The following is a 22,607-nucleotide window of genomic DNA, read 5'->3' as shown; positions in this document are numbered from 1 at the left end:
TTTTTTTTTTTTTTTTTTCCAGAAAAACACATCCTCTTTGGGCCTGTTAGGAAAAGGCCTGTACACATGGCACAGATGTTCACAGAGGCCTAAGAGAGTAGCCTAGTGAAGAAGTCTCAGATTAGTTATGGTTATATTGTTGAACACTTTAGCAAATAGTCTTCAACAAAAGTATATATATACTTTTATATATAATTATATATCATATTATATATAATGTAACATGAATATAGATGATATAATTACATATAATTACATATGTAATAGATATATGTAATTATATATAATGGATATATAATTATATGTAACAGATATATAAAATTAATAGATATAAATATATAAAACAATATATGAAAATATACATATATAAAATATAAAAAGATAAAAATATCTAAGATATAATTGTATGTATAATTATAAAATATATAGAATTACATCTATCATATATTTTTATGTATACATAATTATATATAAATGTAATTATATATATGCTGTATATGTATACACAGAAATATGTGATTCTATATATACACAGAATCATATATTTCTGTGTATATATATTGTATATATATAATTATATATATATTTATCCTGTAGATATATAAATGTATATAGTATCTAATTTATATAAATCTACAGGATATACAGAATATATAATAAAATACATATAATTATATGTACAGTATATATAATTTTATATATTTTTATGTATAATAAAACATATACATTTATGTTATATATAATGTAATATAAATATGTATACTTATATGTAATTAGATATGTAATTATATATATACAGAATATACATATAATATATAATATATATTGATATATAATTGTACATATTTGAAATTATATACATATACAGGATGTATATACGTATATATAATAGATTGTATAATTATCTAATTGTAACTAAATATCAAATAATTATGTATAGTGTATCATATATTTCTATATAATTATATGTAAATACACGTTAATTATACTTTATAATTATATATAATATATAATTAAAATTTATTATAATTCTAGATATTTATGTATAATTATGAAGAATTACAATTACAAATTGAATTATATATTATATACATATATCCGGTATATGTATATAATTATATATATAAATATATACTATTTATTATATACATTATGTTTTTATTATATATTCTGTAGATATATACTGTACTATATAACTACAGAATATATAATAAACAATATGTAATATATATACTATATTCTATATATTGTATATAATATATAAAAATATATATGAGTACATATTAAAATTATATATATAATTAGAAATATCAGAATTATAAATTATATATACATAATGCATATATAGAATTACATATATATAATTATACATATACAGGATATATATATGTAATTATATAATTATATATATATAATTATATGATTATATATATATCCTGTATATATGATACATATAATTATATATCAATATATAATTATATATTCACATATAAGTATATATAATCCCTGGAATAAAAATATATATAATTATACATATTTTCATATTTTTATTATATATTGTATTTTTATATATTATGTATATGTCATGCTAGTTGCTGGTGGTATTTTTTAAAGATAATGTTTTCTTTGTTTTTTTCCTTTTTTTCGATCCCTTTTTTTTTGAGAGTTGGGGTTTTTAAATATATATATATAATGATATACATATAAGGGATATATATAATTTATATGAAGACCAACATAATTTAATTATATATAATTATAATTATATATATCATATATAATTCTCTTTATATCTAATATAGCATATATATTACATATATATAAATCAGTGTATATACTGCTTATATATAATTATATAATTCTGTACATATGTATTCTGTATGTATATAATTTGTATAATTGTCTACATAATTATATATATCCTTATATATATAATCATATATATTTTATGCATGCTGTTTATATTTTAGATTTATATATATAATTATATATCTGCAGGCTATGTACAGAATATATTATGAAAATATGTTTTATTATATATTCTGTATCTACAATAGAGTTATACTTTTATATTATATACTTTTATTTTATAGATTCTGTATGTATATACTGTAGATATATAATTGTATAGATATTTACATATACAGAATTATATATATCTACAGTATATATATAGAATATGTAATAAAATATACATAATTATACATATAGGATATATGTAATACATTTTTTAAATTATATATTTGAATTTTATGTAATGTAATATAATTCTATATAATGTGATAATTTTGTGATTATACATATGATAATTATATAAATTATGTATAATTATATATATTATAAATTATATCTATAATCATATTTTATATATATAATTATATATAGTATGTACAATTTTATTATGTATATACATCATATATTACATTATAAATAATATAAATCAATCATATATAATTATATGTAATATGTATTTCATTTTTTATATATTACTATTTATAATTATGAATTATATATAATTATGTATAGATTTTACATATAATTTTTATAATTATATAATGTAATATATGTATAATTACATATATTTATATATAAAGTAATATATGTATAATTAGATATATATATTTATATATAATTACATATATGCATTTTTATTATATATGTATTATATATAATATATATAACAATATTTACAGTATATGATTTATATATTTAATTATATTATATATAATAAAAAATATATATAATATAGACTTTTCCAATTATGTATATTTATATAATTATCTAGACAGACTTTTCCAATTATATATAATTATATTACATTATGTATAATACAAATGTATGATATATAATTTAAAATATATATAATTATATATATCCTGTACATATACAATTGTATAAATATATATTCAAATATATACACTGTAGATATATAATTCTATCTAAATATTTGTACATATGCTTCTATAGTGTATATATATAGAATATATGATAAAAATGTATAATATATGTAATTACTATTTATAAAATATATATTTATATATCTACATTATCGATACAGAATATATAATCAAAAAATATATAACTTTTATATGTAATGAAAATATATAATAAATATAATTATAGATATAATTATGTATTTCTACAGTATATATATACAGAATATATAATAAAACAGATATCTATTCTGTATCTATATAGTAGATATATATGTTTATATTCATATATACAATTATGTATATCTGCAATATATATCCCGAATATATAATAAAAATATATATATATATAATTATATATATACAGGAAATATAATGTAGATAATTATATACATACAGAGTATATATGTACAGAATTATATAAATATACACAGTATATACAGAATTATATGTATATACAGAATATATATGTACCCATAATATATATATATACACACATATATACACACACAGAATATATATATATATATATATGTACACACACACACACATATATATATATATACAGAATTATATATATATACTAAACTGGAACAGTCTCTTGGAACACATTGCAAATGTTCCTGCACAAAATGTGCAGGAAAAGTTACAATGTGTTCTAAGAGACTTTGCAAGAGTCATCCAGTTACTATAATTGTGGAAGTGATTATTCTATACTCTGTAAGAAATAACAGATGTGATTTTACTAAAAGGTTCCTAATGATGTAACATTTATTTGAAGCAAAGTAAGTGGGATATACTATTTGGATAAACTAATGCATCTGAAACATTTTTAAAATAAAATGAGTTACTTATTTTTATTCTCATTCTGTTCTCATAGTGAAAAGTTTTCAAACCCACACTTTGTTTTTTTAATTTCTACATAATAATTTTTAAAGAGATAGAAAATGATTTTATTTCTAACAAGACTTTTGGAAGTAATATAAACCGTCTGAGGAACTTATAAAGGTTTTCATTTTATTTTTAACAATTTTCTGTTTTTACCAGAAATAAATATGTGATATATCTAAAAATAGGCATATAACCATTGAAAATGTTCTTTAAAATGTGTTATTCCACACTTTAGGCACTGACCAGCCTCATATTAATTTAATTAGAAAATTTTCTTAACATAAACATAAAGTTTGAAACATACCATTTCTCCATCAATCGTATAATGTCTCATGTGAAACTGTTGTTTTCTTAACTTTAAACATTCTGGATTTTGGGAGTTTTTTTGATATAACTATAATGCAGTGTGTGTAGAATTTATAAAAGGGTTCTTATCAAGAGGATACAAGGTGTAGGATGAGAATTTTATATTTAAGTGTATGTAAATATATTGAGGGACACTGACCAACTATAAGAAATTTTATTAATAGCAATCAAGCTTAATGCCATACACTTATTCAACACATCCTCCAAATTGTTCTAAAATGTACATCAGCCTTCTATTTCAAATTTGCTATTAGCTCATAATTACTTACATGATAAGGTTAGCATATCTAAGTCCCTTATAACTTGGCCTGCTTTCCTCTTCATTTCTGTCATTTATCTTTGGCAGACAGAATATACTACATACAATTCCTTTAAAATTGTATCATCCTTCAAGCCTTCCTACATTTTTCCATGTTAGCCCTATTGCCCAGAACTCTGTTTCAACTCGTGTAGCCATATACTGCAAAGTAATTTTTAAAGATTTAAGCCAAATTTTAATTCCTCCTGATAATTACTTTTCCTTTGCCTCTCCATAGGATTGGCTAAGTATCTTTGATAGGTTTTTCCCTCTCTTCTAAGCTCGAATGTGAATATCTCAGTGAGAGCACATCTCATGTGAAAATAGGTTATATTCTTGCATATATTCTCAACATTTACTTCCTTGAAGGTGTTTTTTTGCCCGTAGATATACAGAACCATGCTTTTCAAAAATTTGAGAACCATGCTTTTCAGAAATTTTCATTTCAGAAAACTGAATCCACTATCAAAGGATAAATATATATTAGCATTATAAAATTTAATATAACAATTAGGTGGACCTAAAGATAATTCCAAATAAAGAAATTCATAGACATTGAAAGATGGTAAAGACCTTTGATTAAATGTATTATCTCTTGAAAGAAATTTTCTTGCTATTGTCTACTCATGTCTTCTTTTAAAACTTAAATTATTTATTTCATTTATTAGCAAATGCTTTTACAAACTCTATGTTGTTATATCTGAAGCAAAACTTCACAAGTTTGATTTTTATCTTTTTTTGTGCTTATTTTAGATGTTACTTACATTTTAGATTTTATATATTTAAATTTACCTGCCTATATTTCTATTTTCTGCCAATTAATATTTTTTCCCGCCTTTTCATTTGAAACAAAAAAATTTGAAGTTTTTTAAAGCATGAAGAATGTGAAGATTTGAATGTATTCACTTTTCCCTTTCAAACTAGTTTTTAACAAGTAAAATTTCAAAAAGAATAGATAATTATAAAATGATTTCAGACAGAAACACAATCCAGTTAAAGTATTGAGACAGTTCTGTGATCAATAATAACGTAATATGACTGAGAATATAAAATGTATATAGTAGTCATTAAGAGGCTAGGCTAAAGAGTAAATTTAGTCATATGATATACTATATTAAATATCAAAATGGCATAATCCATAAAAAGTCATGGTAATGCAATCAGAAAGATCAAAGTAGGTATACCTGCATTTCTTGGACCAGAGAAAAACACAAACAAGTTAAATACATAAAAATATGTATATGTTTTAAAATTGGGAAGTTTACATGTTAAACATTATTCTCATATAAAAGCTTTAAAGATTACTTTAAAAAGTCATTTAAAAACCATGTTTTTGTCATAATATCCCCATTCTCTAATTCAGATAGCATGAGCCTGGTTGCCATCTTTGACTCCTCTTTTCTTATCTTCCACATGGCACCCAAGGGTTTATTCTAACTCTTCAATGTATCTTACAACTAAATCTTGATTACCATTCCTAAAAGACACTCCTCAACTATTGATGCTTACTGTCTCCTACAAAGACTATTATAATAATGTCCACAGAGGTCCAATGAGGAAGCTTAAATTATATCCTGCCTAGAAATAAGGAGGCAACCTTCCTTTCTGGAGTGTCAAACAAGTCAAGTGGGGAACTTCAACTTCCGCCCTCACCTGAGAGTAATGATGCATTATCTCCTTCCTCAACAGGCATACTGTCACAGGAAGCCTGATAAAACAGAGGATTCAAAGAAAACACAGAGGTTCATAATATCCAAAATGCCCAGGAAGATCCAGGAAAATGCCACCACTAGGAAACTATCCCAATGTTGAGATAACGCAAGGAAACAAAGACAAAAAGGAAATGTCTAACTCTGTACCAAAGCAGTAATACAGAACAATATTAACAGAATATTGTCATCTGCTATATTCCTTTGAAATTCAAAATCTTACTCCCTTAGAATATCTGGCATTTAAGATTAAGCTCTGGTAATAATTATAACTTTATTATTTTGATAATCTATTGGGTGTCAATACTCTGAAAACTGAGAGGATATAATCACATTAAGGGTTAATATGTAGAGTGTTTACAAGACTATTTGTTCCAAAATAATTTTTCTAGATTACTAGCTCTAGCACCTGCAAACTAGTACCATTTTTGGGTCCACTAAAATCTGAAAATATCTGATAAATATTACAGACTTAAATGCAAAATAAATGTATTTGAATTAAGGAAAGGAAGTATTAAAAGCTCAAAATGTATCATGTTCCTGAAAGATAATTTTTTTATCCTATATCCAGGAACATCGGGAAGGAAATTTATGCTGGTGAAAACTGGGAGATAGGGGTGATCATTGAAAAATAATATTGTCTTATATATGTTATTTTGACTTTCTTTCATATTTTACAAATGTTTTTATATAAGTATGATTGTTTTATACTTTATTCTCATGGCAGATAAGAATACATATTGTATGCAAATACCTATTTTAGAATTTTATTTAAAATTTGCATGTATCTCTGTTCAGATTATGAATATGTGTGTGTATGTATAGATGAATAAAATAAGGCTACATTAAATAAGGCTGTGAATATTTGGTGTGTATTAATAATTATATAACTGTAAATATGAAAGTAAATCAATATAGATAACTGGTTGATGTTCTTAGTATTTTAGTTATTAAATTTAACAAGTATACAAATAATGAATTTTTTAAAATCACATGGAGCTTTTCCTTTTTTCTGCTTTAAAATATTAAAAAAGAAATAGATTTTTTCAGATCCACCTCTAATAATCGTATACATAATATAGTATAATACATGCTTTTTAAGTAGAATCTATCAAGCATGACACACCAAACATCTTGTAAAATCAAATCATTAGATATGAGATGCATAAGTTTCCTGTCAAGATGCATGAAGCAGTGTGAACCAGGCAGAGTAAATATCATGTTTCTCCTTCAGCAAGCCCACTTTAGATGCATAATCCTAACCTTCAGGTCAATTTAGGCCTCAACCAACTGTTCTTGTTAAACATTTTAAAAAATATAAATCGGCATTTCTGCATTTATCAAAGTAAAAAAAAAGTACGAGTATGAAAGCAGTCCTTTTGAAAGAATTCCATAAATGCTATAAAATAGTTATCTTAAGCCTTTTAAAATGAATGGCGTTTGAGAATTATTCAAATACGGTATCTTTACTGGTAGAAACTCGAAAGTCTGATTGTTTACTTGATATGAATGACCCCATGAACTCTTGAAATGAAGGAATATAGATAATTGTGTTTTATACTCACAGCTATAATCTGCACTGTGTAAAATCTACTTAGAATTGCTATAATATAATATTAAAGTCTATTTTATGCCTAATGTTTTCATTCTAAGCATTTCTAAATTTCTCTGCTTAACAATTTTAAATTGAACTGTAAGGTAAAAACATAATTTAGGTTACTAGAAGTCAATTAACTCTGCATGATACTTGAGAAAAATTGTCTTATACAATTATAATTTCAGAAAATAAAAAGCTTCATTTTTGTTTTTACAGTAGCTTACATCAAGGACAATCATTCTACAGGAATGTATTTTTAGCTCCAACCTAGCAGAGAATAAAGACAATTTTTTATTCTCTTTTACATTGTTGACTCCACAGTAGCCCCATAGCTGAAGAACTTTTCACTAAATATTGTAGCATATTCAGTGCTTTGGGTTGCTTTAGGGAATGTTGTTTTAAAAAAGATTAAACCACTGATGACTTTAGCTTTTAACCTCAGTCATAAAATCCAAGCACTCTACTATATCCCTACAATTTAAATGCAAATAATCTTTAAACAAAACTAATCTTGAGGGCTTTTAGATAGTGAATGATAAATGGAAGGGAATTTTATAAAGTGTGATAGTGAGCAACTCTGATTTCTTTTTCACATCAATCATCCCTCCACATGGATCAACAATTAAAATAGTTCCTGTGCTTTTGAAGGAGTCTGAGAAAGCAAGTTCATCATTTAGCTGCCCATGGCATTACCTTGGGGAGAAGTAAGCTGATCCAAAGGGTAAGTGTTAATTGAAAAATGTGGAAGGAAACTGAAGATCCTTTCTCTATGTTTGCTTACCTACAAAACCAAACCTGAGTTGTGCCCAGAAAGCTCAGTAGTCTTGACTAAAATCGTGCCTACTTAATAAAAGAAAGGATGCAATTTTTATAGATGAGCTCTTTTTTAATAATGAAATTATCTTTCCAAAAAACTACTTTCAGAAGAATTTTATATGATAAAAATTATGTATATATTCAATAGAAAGAAAACATAATCTTTTTCAGTCTTGCTGTTTATATTATTGTAAATAAAAAAATGTAATACAAAGTTTGTGTTCAGTTTTTTTACTTTGAATTATTTTTGAGACATAGAAAATAGTAGCAAATAAAGAAAAAATTAAAAATAAAAGAAAATAATATAAAGCCTTTACTAAAAGGATCTTGACTTCTTAATGAAGAAGTTGATTCTGAGTCTGGGGCAGGGAATGTACACAGTGAGCCTGGATTATGTTGTTATACCAAAGGTAAGAAATAGCCAAAGAATAATTAAAATAGATGTAACAGACAAGATGTTATTTTGAAGGGCCAGTCACTGTCCAGATATGAATAATAATAATCTGAATTCATAATGACATAAAAAATGAAGAAATGAATAAGAGAGTAAGTAAATCTCTTCCTTACAGAGGATCAACTAATAAATATAAAAAGAAGTAGAGTCAGAAAAATATCAGCAGATGGTAAACCCAACAGATCAAATTGATAAATAAAACCAGTATTACTTAAAAAAAATAATAATTTCATAGGAAGAATACTTTGTAGATTCCTTAACCATGTCATCAAATTCACATCACAATACTGGGACAAATAAACATCATGTACTTCCAGATATACTGAGAAAGGCAATCACCACTTTTATAGTATTCCTACCAAAACACATGCAAAACTCAAACTGAAGAACAAGTCTAAAAAACAATTCACTAGTTCTCTTCAAAAATGCCAAAGGGAAGAAACGCGAAGAAAGGTCAAGGAGATGCTCTGGATCAAGAAAGATGAGACAACAGAGTGTAATCCATGATAATTTATTGGATCCTGAACCAGGAAAAGATATTTCTAAAGCACTATGGAACAACTGATGGTATTTGAATATGAAGTGTGGGTTAGGTAATATTATGTCAATATTTGTAAAATTGTACTGCAGTTATATAAGAGTATACTCTTTTCCTTAGGAAGCATACTCTAGGGACGTGATTGTATAATTTACTCTCAACTGGTTCAAGAAAATTGACATCTACATACATACATACATACCTGTGTATATACTCATGCACACATGGAGAAGGAGACAGGGATAATAAAAAGGTGAATGGAGAAAAGTATGAATATTTTGTCAAACTGTGTAAAACGTCTATGGGAGTTCTTTGAACTATTTTTGCATCTTTTAAACTATTTTAAATTGTATTGAAATAAATGTTTTTGAAGGAAGAAATGAGAATTTTACTACACAACTAAGTTGATAGAGATAAAAATTTTCTTTTATCAAAGAATCAAAGGCATCATTTTTCATCCTATCATAAGAAACACAAAAAATAACTACAACTAATGTGTAAATCAGATTGAATCTAAAATGTACATGTGGAATCAGAACTTCTTTAACCAAAGATTTGAAGTAATCTTGAATGAATCAAGAGACTAAACATTTTAAATAATTTCTGATTATGTTTAAAATTACTCTGCTGCATTAGCAAAGTGTAGCACATACACACAAAAATAATTCTTATTAGATTCTCATTCCTTTACTTCCTTGTTTAGTCTACTTTCTTGCAACAATATCTGATTATAATAGTCATGTGTCTTGTCTACAGACAAAACAACTACCCAGAAAAATTGCTGAGGGTTCTTTATCTCAAGACTTGAATACAGATGAAGAATATAATGAGAATAACAGAATAAACAAACTTTGGAAGGGAAAATTAGTTACATATTACTGCTCATTTAACTATATTGTTGAAGCATTTCAGTTGGGTTCAAATATAAATCTCTAGTTTCTCTTTACAAATAACTAGAGAAACACCTTAGTTGATATTAACTGGGAAAATATTTACATTTCTTATATACTCTAGAATCCTTTATTTTCAAGTTATAATACAAACTTATCTCATTGTTTTTCTTTCCATTTTTTATATTTCACTTAGTAAATTATTCAACATATAATTACTAGGTCAGTAAGTATTCAACATGTAATTACTAGGTCAGTAAGAAAATAAATGGTAATATGATTTCTCATCTTGGATTTGCAATTTAGGAGGAGAGATAGATACAGGGACTAATTTTTGTTATTCTGTAGTTGTGATTTTGTCAGGGATTTTAGTACTATATACAATGTATTAATAATCTGTGTACAGTTGTTCAAAGTTAACTTTAAGCATAGTGCTACTGTTATTAAAGAGAGTTGCTTCTTTCAATAGCTCTTTTAAATATCACTTTGGTATTTTATTTTTTTAAGAAAGCACACTTAAACTAGCCATTTATTACTATTTTTAAGTAAATTATTTATAGGGTACAAGTGCAGTTTTTTCCTGGAATAAATTGCACACTGGTTCATAGCTTTTAGGATATCTACCAGTTGAATAATGTACGTTGTAGCCATTAAGTAATTTCGCATTATCCACCCTCTGTCACACTCTCACCCTTCTAAGTCTTCTTTATCATTCCACTCTCTATGTCCATGTGTGCTATTTTTCAGCTCCCACTTACGAGTGAAAACGCGATATTTGACTGTGTCGGACTTGTTTCATTTCAGATAATGCCTCCAGTGGCATACATTTTGCTGCAAAATACATAATTTTTAAAAAATGATTGACCTAATTTCTAATTTATTCTCTAATTTGAGATCTTTCCATCTTTTGTCTATAATATTGTCAATCTGTAATAATGAGGAGAGCTATATTCTGTTTTTTGTGTTTTTTAGAGGGTGGAAACTCTCCTAATAAAAAAAAAAAAAAAAAAACCAGAATATAGCTCTCCTCACCATTAGGCAGAAATCTAGTATGAGCAGGCTGAAACTATTAAATATCTCTCATCAGTGTCACACTCTATCCTACTGGAGCAGCTCTGGTTTTCCCTTTTAACCATTTCCTTTCTATCATTATGCGGGTACTGTTCACATTGCTCCTATGTCTCAAATCAGTAAGTTTCCCATCATGTACAGGATAATGTCAGTAGTATTTTGATCTGCTGTTCATTCGCTACTTGGACAGCCTCTTCTCACCTTTGAAGTTGTTCAAATATAATTTCCTTCTATGAAAGAAGACATTTTTCCCTAAAAACCACTCTTGACACTTATTACCTTTTATTTATATATAAAACACTTAACATTTCTTGGTAATTTTTACACGTATATTTTACCTGCTCCTTAAGATTATGGGAAGTGTACTAACTTTGTATACCTTTCCATACCCTATCTCCATGGACCACGCTATATTCAACTCCTAGTATGATGCCTGGAACAGAGTAAGTTCTGTTTAGATTCATGTGGCTTCTCAAGACCTTCTTGTAGCCTTTGGCTACATCATTACTAAGTAGAAAGAATGTGGGAAGTGGATTTAAACAGGCCTACATTTGAACTCTGACTATAGAATTCATAAACTGAGTGATCCCAGGAAAGTTGATTAGTCTTAGGAACATTACATTCCTGATAAGTAAACAGAAATATTGACCTTACCTTCCTTGAAGGGTGGCTGTGACAAATACATACAAATAATGTGTATAAAGTTCTAAAATAAGATGTGGAATGGAATAGCACAGAAAGTGTATTGGCCATACATACCTAGAGCAGCCATGACACACACACACACACACACACACACACACACACACACACACACACAAGGAAGGAATGATTCTAAGAAAGCTAAGAGTTGCTGAAGATACAGAACTAGATGGACTATGACTCCAGAGAGGAAAAACTTCAGAGTCAAAAGAAAAATGGCCTGAACAAATGAAGACAGTAACAAAGAACTAAGAGAAAGGTAATGAGGATAAACAGAAAATGTACTGAATGTGAACTGTACAAAACAATTAGACTTATGTTTTATGGGATTCTGTTATATATGAAATTAAAATGTGTAACCAAGATTATACAAAAGACATAAATATACATTCAGTTAACATGTTCTAATGTTCTAGTTTCATTTTGGAGGTGATAAAAGTCATAATTTGTGTTAGAATGAATTAATGTATATAATAATATTTAGGGTAACCAATTAAACCAATTAAAGGAAAGCAAAAGAGTAGACAAATGTACATAAAGAGAAAATAAAGTAATATAAAATAGTATACAATCTGACTGCCCTAACTTCCCTCACCTCTGGGAACTCCTATCCCCTAATTGTCCTCATGGAGTCTGGCAGGGACATATCCATCTCACACTCTTTGTTTTGGAAGTTTCTCCTGTCTGGCACGGCTTTCCCTCGATATATGCATGGTTCTGGCTCTCCTCACATATGGGTTTTATATTTCCTGTATTTCTTCCTTTCATGATTTTCTTCTTAGCTCTTACCACTAACATACAATGTATTTTACCTATTTACCTTACTGATTTCTTTTCTTGCTCACTAGACAGTAGCTCCATTTCTGTTTATCTTGTTCACCACTGTGTTCCGAGTACCTATACTTGTGCTTCAGTCATAGTAGGTGATTCATAAATAGTTTTGAATGAATTGATACTTGCATATTAGAAGCAATGGAGAGAACATAATTATGGTCTGAATGTTTATGTCACTGCAAATTTATATGTTGAAATTCTAAGCCTCAAGGTGAAGCCTCTGAAAGATGGTTAACCATGAAGGCTGAGTGGGATGAATGCCCTTATAAAAGAAGCCCCCAGGGAGCTGTTTTTCTCCTTCCATCATGAGCAGACACAGTGAGAAGCCTCCATCTATGAGGAGCAGGCCCTAACCAGACACTGAATTTGCCAATGTTTTGATCTGGGACTTCCCAGACTCTAGAACTGGGAGAAATAATTTTTATTTACATACCACTCATTTTGATGTTATTTTGTTATAGTAGCTCATATGGACTAGATCAAACATTGACTTCCAATTTTGGGCAAGATGAATTGGAAATAATCAAGGGAAAACAAGATAATGTGTTATTTGGAGAATTAATTCATGCTTCAAATATCCAACTGTCTTTTTAAAAGTAGAAACAGTATAACTACAATCATTTCACTTTTAAAACCAAATGATCTCATTTTTAAAATGAAAGGTCAGATCACATGAGCACCCAAGTAAAATTTAAGATAATAGGAGACATTAAGACTAGACTTTGAAATCTGATACTCTCTGGAAATTAAAGGATGTAGGGAAACCATGTCCACTCATTGTTTTGTACTGTATTTGAAATATTGCATAGGATTAGTAAATACTATTATATACTATTTAATAAATGTTTATAGATTTGTTTTGGTGGTAACTTTTGTGCACTTAGCATCTTCTTATATGTTTATATAAAAATTATGTAAATAATGCATGAAAATTCGATAGCATAAAATTAGTAAGAAAGAAAGAAATTAGAGTACTACAGTACCAAGTTTAAAGTGAATCTTTTATTATGACATTGGGTCCAATTAAGTTTGAAATGCTGTAGTTTATTAATTCTCCATTGAAACCAATTATATAGCCCAGGAACAAGTCAAGACCTTAACACCTCTTCTATCTCAGTTTTTTTATGAAGGATTAGATAGAAAACTCCAAAGGTACAGAAAGCTGATAAAAAGAGATTGCATTTGCTACTGTTTATATTTCTACCCTCCAAAACCCAGGTTGAAATCTAATCCCCAATAAGGCAGAATTGACAGATGGAGCCCTTGAGAAGTGATTGAGTCATAAGGTCGCCACCCTTGTAATGGGTTGATACATTGATAAATTGATGGATTCACAGGTTATTATGAGAATACAATTACAGGATGCCCTGCGCCCCTTCAAGACCCTGCAGACAGTTGCCATCAGCAGGAAGACGCTCCCCACATGTGCCTCCTTGAACTGGACTTTGCAGTTCCAGAACAGTAAGAACTAAATCTTATCCCACTCCCACTTTTCTTAACAAATAAATTACCGGTTTTCAAATATTCTGTTGTAAGCAACAGAAAACCAATACACAATTAGAGCTGCTTTCCATTGGTAATCAACCTTTTACAGAGGATGGCTAATCTGAAGGGAACACTGGGGAAGAAGAATTTTAACTTCATACCCAGTAAAGAAGTTTTTGTCTTTGTGTTTTAACTATGTGTTAATTTTATCAGTTAAAGTGGGTAGGAAAAAAATGTTTATAGTTGTAGGAAATACTGAATGTTTCATTTGCTTTTTTTACAACATGGTTATTTTTCTTTTTCACTTAATTCTTCTGTTATGCACTTATTAAAAGCAATACAAATAAATTTTTGCTCCTTATTTAATTAGTACCTTATTGAATTGTAAACTACATATCATCCTGTTTCTTTTATACTATCTGCCTAAATTTTAAAACTTACATATTGTGGCCGGGCGCGGTGGCTCAAGCCTGTAATCCCAGCACTTTGGGAGGCCGAGGCGGGTGGATCACGAGGCCAAGAGCTCGAGACCATCCTGGTCAACATGGCGAAACCCGGTCTCTACTAAAGATACAAAACATTAGCTGGGCATGGTGGCGTGTGCCTGTAATCCCAGCTACTGAGGAAGTTGAGGCAGGAGAATTGCCTGAACCCAGGAGGCGGAGGTTGCGGTGAGCCGAGATCGCGCCATTGCACTCCAGCCTGGGTAACAAGAGTGAAACTCTGTCTCAAAAAAACAAAAACAAAAACAAAAACAAAAAAAAACTTACATATTGTTCTTTTCCTTACTAAATATTTATTGAGCACTTATTTGCCAAGGACTCTTCTGTGTGCTAAGGATATATTGAATAATAAGACTGAAAACATTCCTGAATGCATGATACCTACATATTAGTTGTGTGGAGTCATATTAATAGCATAACTGTATAATATTTAAAAGGTAATAATTGTTATGGAAAAATAAAGCAGGTAAGGACAAAGGGGACAGGGAATTTTAAGTACAGTTGCCAATGTGTGACTCATTGAAAAAGTGATTTGATTTGAATTACTTTTTGATGTGTGATGCTGCTTTGAGAATAGACTCTAAAGAATAAGTATTAGTACTGGAAAAGTGCTAAACTTCTACCTGTGCTAATAATTGAATTATTTGGAGACAAAATGGGTAAAAATTAGAAGTGGTCACATTCTACATTTTTTTATCTTAAAAAAATAGAATCAAGATATTTTCCCTGATGGATTAGCTATGGGCATTAAAAGAAAAGAAATTAAAGAAGACATGAAGCAAATGGTAGAATGAAGTGCCATTAATGGGAGGAGAAGAAATTCAGATGAATGGGTTTGTGCACAATATGAGAAGTTCACATTAATGTTTAACTGAGTGTTACAGCACCACATGGGAATACTGAGTACATTAGTTGTACATAAGTTTCTGGATTTTACATGCTCAATCTGAGATGGAGCTGTAAATTCTAGGTTTTCTCTATATTAGTGGTCTGTAAAGTAACGTAATTGTGTGGAATTACTAAAATAATCTCATATAGAGATAAAAGAAGAGTTTCACAGATTCAGCACTAAACATTCCAGTATTAAAAAGATGAAGAGAAGGCATAGAAGTACCAGAACCAAATGAGTTGTAGGAATAAGATGGAAAAAAATGAAGGGAGTATCATGCCCTGGAAATTATGAACAAATTATACAAAAAAAGAGAAAGTACCTTGCCAGCTTAAAGCCTGCTGACAGGTCAGATACAATAAAAACTGATAATTTGCCATTGGATTTAACAATATGGAAGTAACTGGAGATTTTGATAATAGTATTTTAGAAGAATGGAGGTGTAAGCCCAGGATCTTCTATACAAAGGGCAGAATTGACCTAATATGGATTCAGGGGGTACCCTTCAATAGTAGCAGGGGACAAAGTAGAGTATATGCAGGCAGGCGTGTTATACACAAGGTGAAAGTTTCTGAAAATTTTCTTCCAATTACTTCAGTTTCCTCAGTGAAATATTAAGCAAAATAATGAATTGAAAATGGTGACGGAACAATGAAGACCCTATTTTAGGTGCTTATATTTCTCCTCAATCTTTTATCATTTTTCTTTAAATTCCTACTTTTTGCAGAGTTTTCAAATAAGTTTTTCCCCATTCTCTATCATAGATCCTTCAGAAATAATTCCATAATTTCAATAATTGAACATTTATTAACTTTTGCTTCAGGGACAAACTACCATCTGTTTTAGTGTCTGTTAATCAAATTTTCCATTTATATTTTGTATAGCACCATTTACAGGTCTAAAGCCTCTTCTATTCACAAACTACATGGACTAATGAAACAATGTCATTGAATAAAGAAATGCCTATATGTTCATTAGACACCAAGAAATACAACACTATTTAAGTAGGAAGTAAAGAAAATGAAGAAAAATAGAATGTACATATGCTCATATATGTATATATGTGTGTGAGAGAGAGAAAAAAGAGGGAGTTAGAAAGAGTTTAAAGGTGATGCTTTCATTGGAACAACAGAAAATTACCAAATTTAATTAATAGTACCCCTGACATTTACACAACAAGAAGAATCACAATGAAGGCAATACCTATGCTAACTGCATTCTCTTTAACTTACACAACAGGTTTCAACATAAATGAGCTCTTTTAGTCTTCAAAAGTGCTCTATGAGGTAGATAATATTTTTATTCCTATTTTATAGATGAAAACTCTAAAGCTTTTCGTAGCATATCACTTGTCCAAATTCACATAGCAAGCAAGCAGTAAAACTAAAATTCAATGCCAGACAGTGCTTGGTTGCACTAAATCACTAGTAGACTAAATAATTCACCTACATGGGATAGTATTATAGTTTTATTGGGAGGCTGAAGAATTACCATACATTTTTAATGAAAAGTTCTTTTTACTATATTAGATATTTTTTGAAGACGCATTTTAGTATAATGACTTTTGTTTTCAAAAGCAGATATGAATCAGAACTTAAACTACACTCTACCTACTGATGTGGAGGATTGATGATGATGTCATTCTATAAAGAACAAAGCAAAACATTTAATAAAGTGTTTCTCCTTGAATGTTATGATGGTATCATGACTGTGAAAACAGATGATTGATGTGAAGAAAATGCCGCTCTTTTAACTTGCTTAAAAAACCTTTCTATGAACATATTTCTCCTATCTAAACAAAAAAGTTTCTTACATCACTATGTAAAGACCTTTAAGGGTGTGTGTTAGAATCATAAAACATAATTGTTAATATTGATTAAATGCACATTATTAGTCTATACTTTCCAAAAGCACTTTACATTTACAATGTCACTTAATTCTTGCACTAGAACTCCACATTTGGTGTTTTAATAACTCCAATTTACAGATGAGGAAACTGAAGGATGAAAAGTTAAGTAATTAGTCCAAATTGAATAGGTAATAAGTGAAGCAGAGAGATGAAATAATTATTTATCTATTATCTTATTCAAAATAGACTGTAAATGTGCATCATTCTATAAAAATTACTCTGGTAAAGAGCTTCTGGAAATAATAAAACCTGCATATTGTGTAAGTTAGCATCAGAAAACATGATTAACTCCATATTCAACTCAGAATTTTCTATTCATCCCGAAACCCTTGTTCTGTGTTGGTTTCTTAAACTATTTTTCTGCTTAATTGATGACTCAATGACACTTTTTTTTTTTAAGAGATCTCTTCACTAAAACAGATACTCACTGAAGGCTTTACAAGAAATTCCCATTAAAATCGGAATCAATTTGTCCATTATTTTTATGCTTTTAGATTACATCTGTGCTTCATTTCATTACTTAAAAAGATTAGTGACTGCTACATGCTCTTTAATTAGTACCAATTATACAATCAATTAAAAGGTAGAAATTATAGAGAAGAATAACTCTTACAGTCACTTTTCTTTACAATTAGAAAGGCAGATTAACAATAGAAGAACATACTGTACTACGTAAATTTTCATCGTGTATTTTCTGTATGCTGTTTTTTATGTGTGTCGACAGTATTTTAGGAAGTGTGCTCAATCCATTCAGCTATGGAACCAAACTACATTTCTAGCTTTGAACTATTGTGCTCTTGGAAGAGATGGAACAATTTTGTTTTGCAAAGTAATCATTTGGGAAGAAACTATGTTTTTAAGGTATCATATAATCATGAATCATTTTATATTGAAAAATTGATGAACTAGTTTTTAGTGATTTATGTAGGACTGCCTGGAAAACACAAATAAACCAATCAAACATAATTGCAGATAAATTTCTTAAATCTAAATTCTAGATATATGCATGACTTTACCATGAACATTTGAAATAGTCTAGGTTCCTTATGTTCAGGTAACTTTAACTGCCTCAATTGCTATCTGCCTTTATTGTAAACAAAAACATGAAACGAAAAGCATCATAATTAAAATGCCTAACTATCCAAATGCTTTCAACATTTTACTCAATGCATTGCTTTTTTTATTTTCCTGTAAATTTGCTGAAAGAGAAACTGGAATAATGGAATTAAATGAAGACATCAAAAAATATCCAAAGTCTCAGCGTTAAGAAATCAATGAAACCACATTAAAATCAAGTAGTAATTTGTCAAAAAGGTTTCTGCATATTAGTGGTTAGAAAGCTTTGCCAAGCACATGTAACTTTTGAAGAAACTGCTTCAGTTGGCACAATATCCTCAGGAACAAATAATATAGAATATCATGGATATCTTTCAGGGCTATTTCTGTGATATTTCAATGGAGACATTTCCTTCAGATAATACATGTATATGCTACTGTGCTTGTAAAATTGCTGATGGTAAGAGATATTTGTATTCAGAATAGATACTATAAAAATAGTATTAATAGCTTACACAGATACATACAGAGTGTCTTTAAAAGATCAGAAGGTAATAGAGAAAAACTATATTCTTTGAGAAAGAATCTATGATTATCAAAAATACAATTTTAATATTAATTTAGATTGTAAGACAAATTCATCACAATTGCACAAATACATGAAATGAATTAACAACATTAATTATTCAAAAAATACTAGTAAAATATTTTCAATGGAGAACAACATATAGTACACAATCGATATGTCAAAGTTGAAGTAGAAATTTTTCCTATAATCTTGAAACATTTTTGAAAAGAGAAATTACAGAATATTAGATGTGGCATTATTTGTTTGTAATTTGCACAATTACTATGTTTAAATATAAAATTGCATGACATTATTTAACTGCATTACAAAACTGTGCTCATTCTCATTCTATAAATAAATGGAATATATGAATAAGTAACTTGATAAATATTTTCACTCAGTTTTTTTTCATTTGATGTTTTTCATCTTAGTTTTTTGAAAAATATGGTATTCAAATTACTGGTTTATTTCATGAAGTAATCATCTAGTACCTCTCTGTTCATCTGTATTTGATCTCCAGTTTTTACCACAACTATATTTTATGTGCTCCCATAGTTTTATTTAGGGACCTATAACTGGGCTGTGATTAATATTTTACATAATCTCTTCTCCCTTAACTCTAGGAGACTCACAAATTTAAATTTGATTCTGTGAATATCTACTCTATATATGTTTCAATGAAATACATTGGGCTCTGTACTGCTAACTCAGGGAATTTTGCATTGCTTTTGTTCATTATGATTTTCCAAAATGATAAGGTTCAGTAAAGTATTATTGAAGCAAATAATTGGAGCTATTTCTCCTCAAAGTCTGTATTTGAAGTAACTAAGATATACGAGGGACATCCTTTTCCATTCACCTGAATAGTATCTGTTGTCTAGTTTTACTAGAGTCAAGCATTAACTTTTCCTTCTAGTGTCTAGTTTCCCTATATGGCTTGCCACTAAAAGCAGGTGTCAAACATTACTTTAGTCTCTACATTTTCATTTGTGAATAAAGGGCATTGAATCTATAAAATAACTGATATTGTATTTCACTTTATAGTGAAAGTGAAGATCATATTAATTTGTACTTTAGGTTGAAGCATATAGAAAAGGTGCACCTTGATAAAGTAATTATAACTTGTTCTAGAGCAACAGTTGTCAGAATGTCAAAGCCTCAATCAATAACCATACAACTGCCCATGATTAACCTTAGTCTTAAACAAACAGAAAAAAATGTGAGAAAGAGCATCATTGTGTATTTTAAAATCTCAAAATTATGCAAAAATTCAAGATATGTTTACTAGGAGAGATCTCCAGTACTAAGAGCAGAGAGTTCTCTACATTGAGTACTATGTATATCACCTCATTTGATTATTCCAGAAATACTTGGAAGTACGATTAATTTTCAGAAATAGGAACATTAAGTGATTTCTTTGAGGGCTCTGTATTAGAAAATGATTAAGCCTGGAGAAGAACCAAAGTCCTCTAACTTTAAATCAAAATATTGTATCCAACTGTTGAATGCATGATAAAAGTTGGTTGTAAATTGCTTTTAACTCCAATTTTCTTTTTTTATACAATCAAATATTTTCCATCTATTCTTCCTGTGTAAAAACATAAGTTAGCTCCTATGACACCCAGTCACAACCTTCCTTGGATTTGTACACTAATGTATATTCAGAGACACTATAGATATTCCCAAAGTCACTGCATTTTCCCTAGATTCTGCCTTGGCACGTAGTAGTTGCACAACAGACATTTATTTTGTGACTAAAAGAATGAACTTTCCATGACTGTATTTGGGAGTAATTATTTCAACCACCAGCATTGCTCCAAAGGTTTATTAAACTGAAAAAAGTGATATGAACATTTGTGATGGACAGAGTTTCTCTTGAAGAGGTGCAACATATGTGTGATACATACTATATATAACATCTATATATCTATCTTCTTAAAGATAAATCTGTGAATTATAAAATGTGTTATATCTAAAGTTGTCTAAGGAGTTGGAATGTGTAATATACGTTTCTAGAAACTTAAACTTTTAGTTAACATATACCCACAAGAAAATAACATGCCAATATTTCTCAATGACTTTTTATGATCCTTAGACAGTATGGTCACAATTTAGTATTGTTTGTGAAATATCTCCAACAGTTTCTTGTCGGGACCTGCATATAAAACTCAGAACTCCTTTTTTCCCCCCAAAACAGAGTCTCGTTCTGTCACCCAGGCTGAAGTGCAATGACCCGTGAATGACACATATCTGACTCCAATCTCATCTTGTATCCTGTACAAATGTTGTCCTTGTAACTTCTTGTTGTTTCATATGCTTACATATAATTTTATTACCCTATATAGTGATTAATATATGTGTTTATATAGAAATTCATATTGATATAGTCTATTGGTTCTGGAATTGTATAAAACAAGTATACTCTGTGTAGTTTTTCTGAATTTGATCTTTGCATTCAACATGGTTTTCATGATTTATCTGTGTTATTATATGCATCATAATATTTGTTTACCCTCTTAAATAATATTCTATAATGCTAAAGATTGAATGTTTATGTCCCCCAAAGTTCATATGTTGAAGCCTAATTCCCAAGGTGATGGTGTTTACAGGTGGGACTTTCAGAGACAGATAATTAAGTCGTAAGCATAGAGCACTCATGAATGGAATCAGTACCCTTAGAAGAGAAAGAGACTGCAGTTATCTCTGTGTGTGTCTTTGTCTTTCTCCCCTTGTTTAGGCCATGTAAGGATACGATGAGAAGGCAGTTGTCTCCAGACACGCGATCTGCTAGTGTTTTGAAGTTGGAATTCCCAGCCTCTAAAACTTTGAGAAATAAATAATTGTCTTTTCAGTCTCCCAGTCTATGTTATTCTTACTCTAGCAGCACATAGCAACTAAGACATACTGTGTGAAGATGCTAACATCTCATTTATCAATTTTTTTATCAGCGGACATCGGGTTGGATTCTAGTTTTGTTGTTAAAATCAATGCTGCTATGAACATTCTTATACATGTCTTTTGGTCAACTGCCGAAATATTTTGTCATGCGTATGAACATACAGTGTAATTTTTAGACATGAGTTAGCATGGGGTGCTCA

Source organism: Cebus imitator, unplaced genomic scaffold (genome assembly GCF_001604975.1).
Source record: "Cebus imitator isolate Cc_AM_T3 unplaced genomic scaffold, Cebus_imitator-1.0 Scaffold33, whole genome shotgun sequence".
Classification (NCBI taxonomy): Eukaryota; Metazoa; Chordata; class Mammalia; order Primates; family Cebidae; genus Cebus; species Cebus imitator.
The sequence above is the reverse complement of the archived record's forward strand: the minus strand, read 5'-3'. Positions refer to the sequence as shown.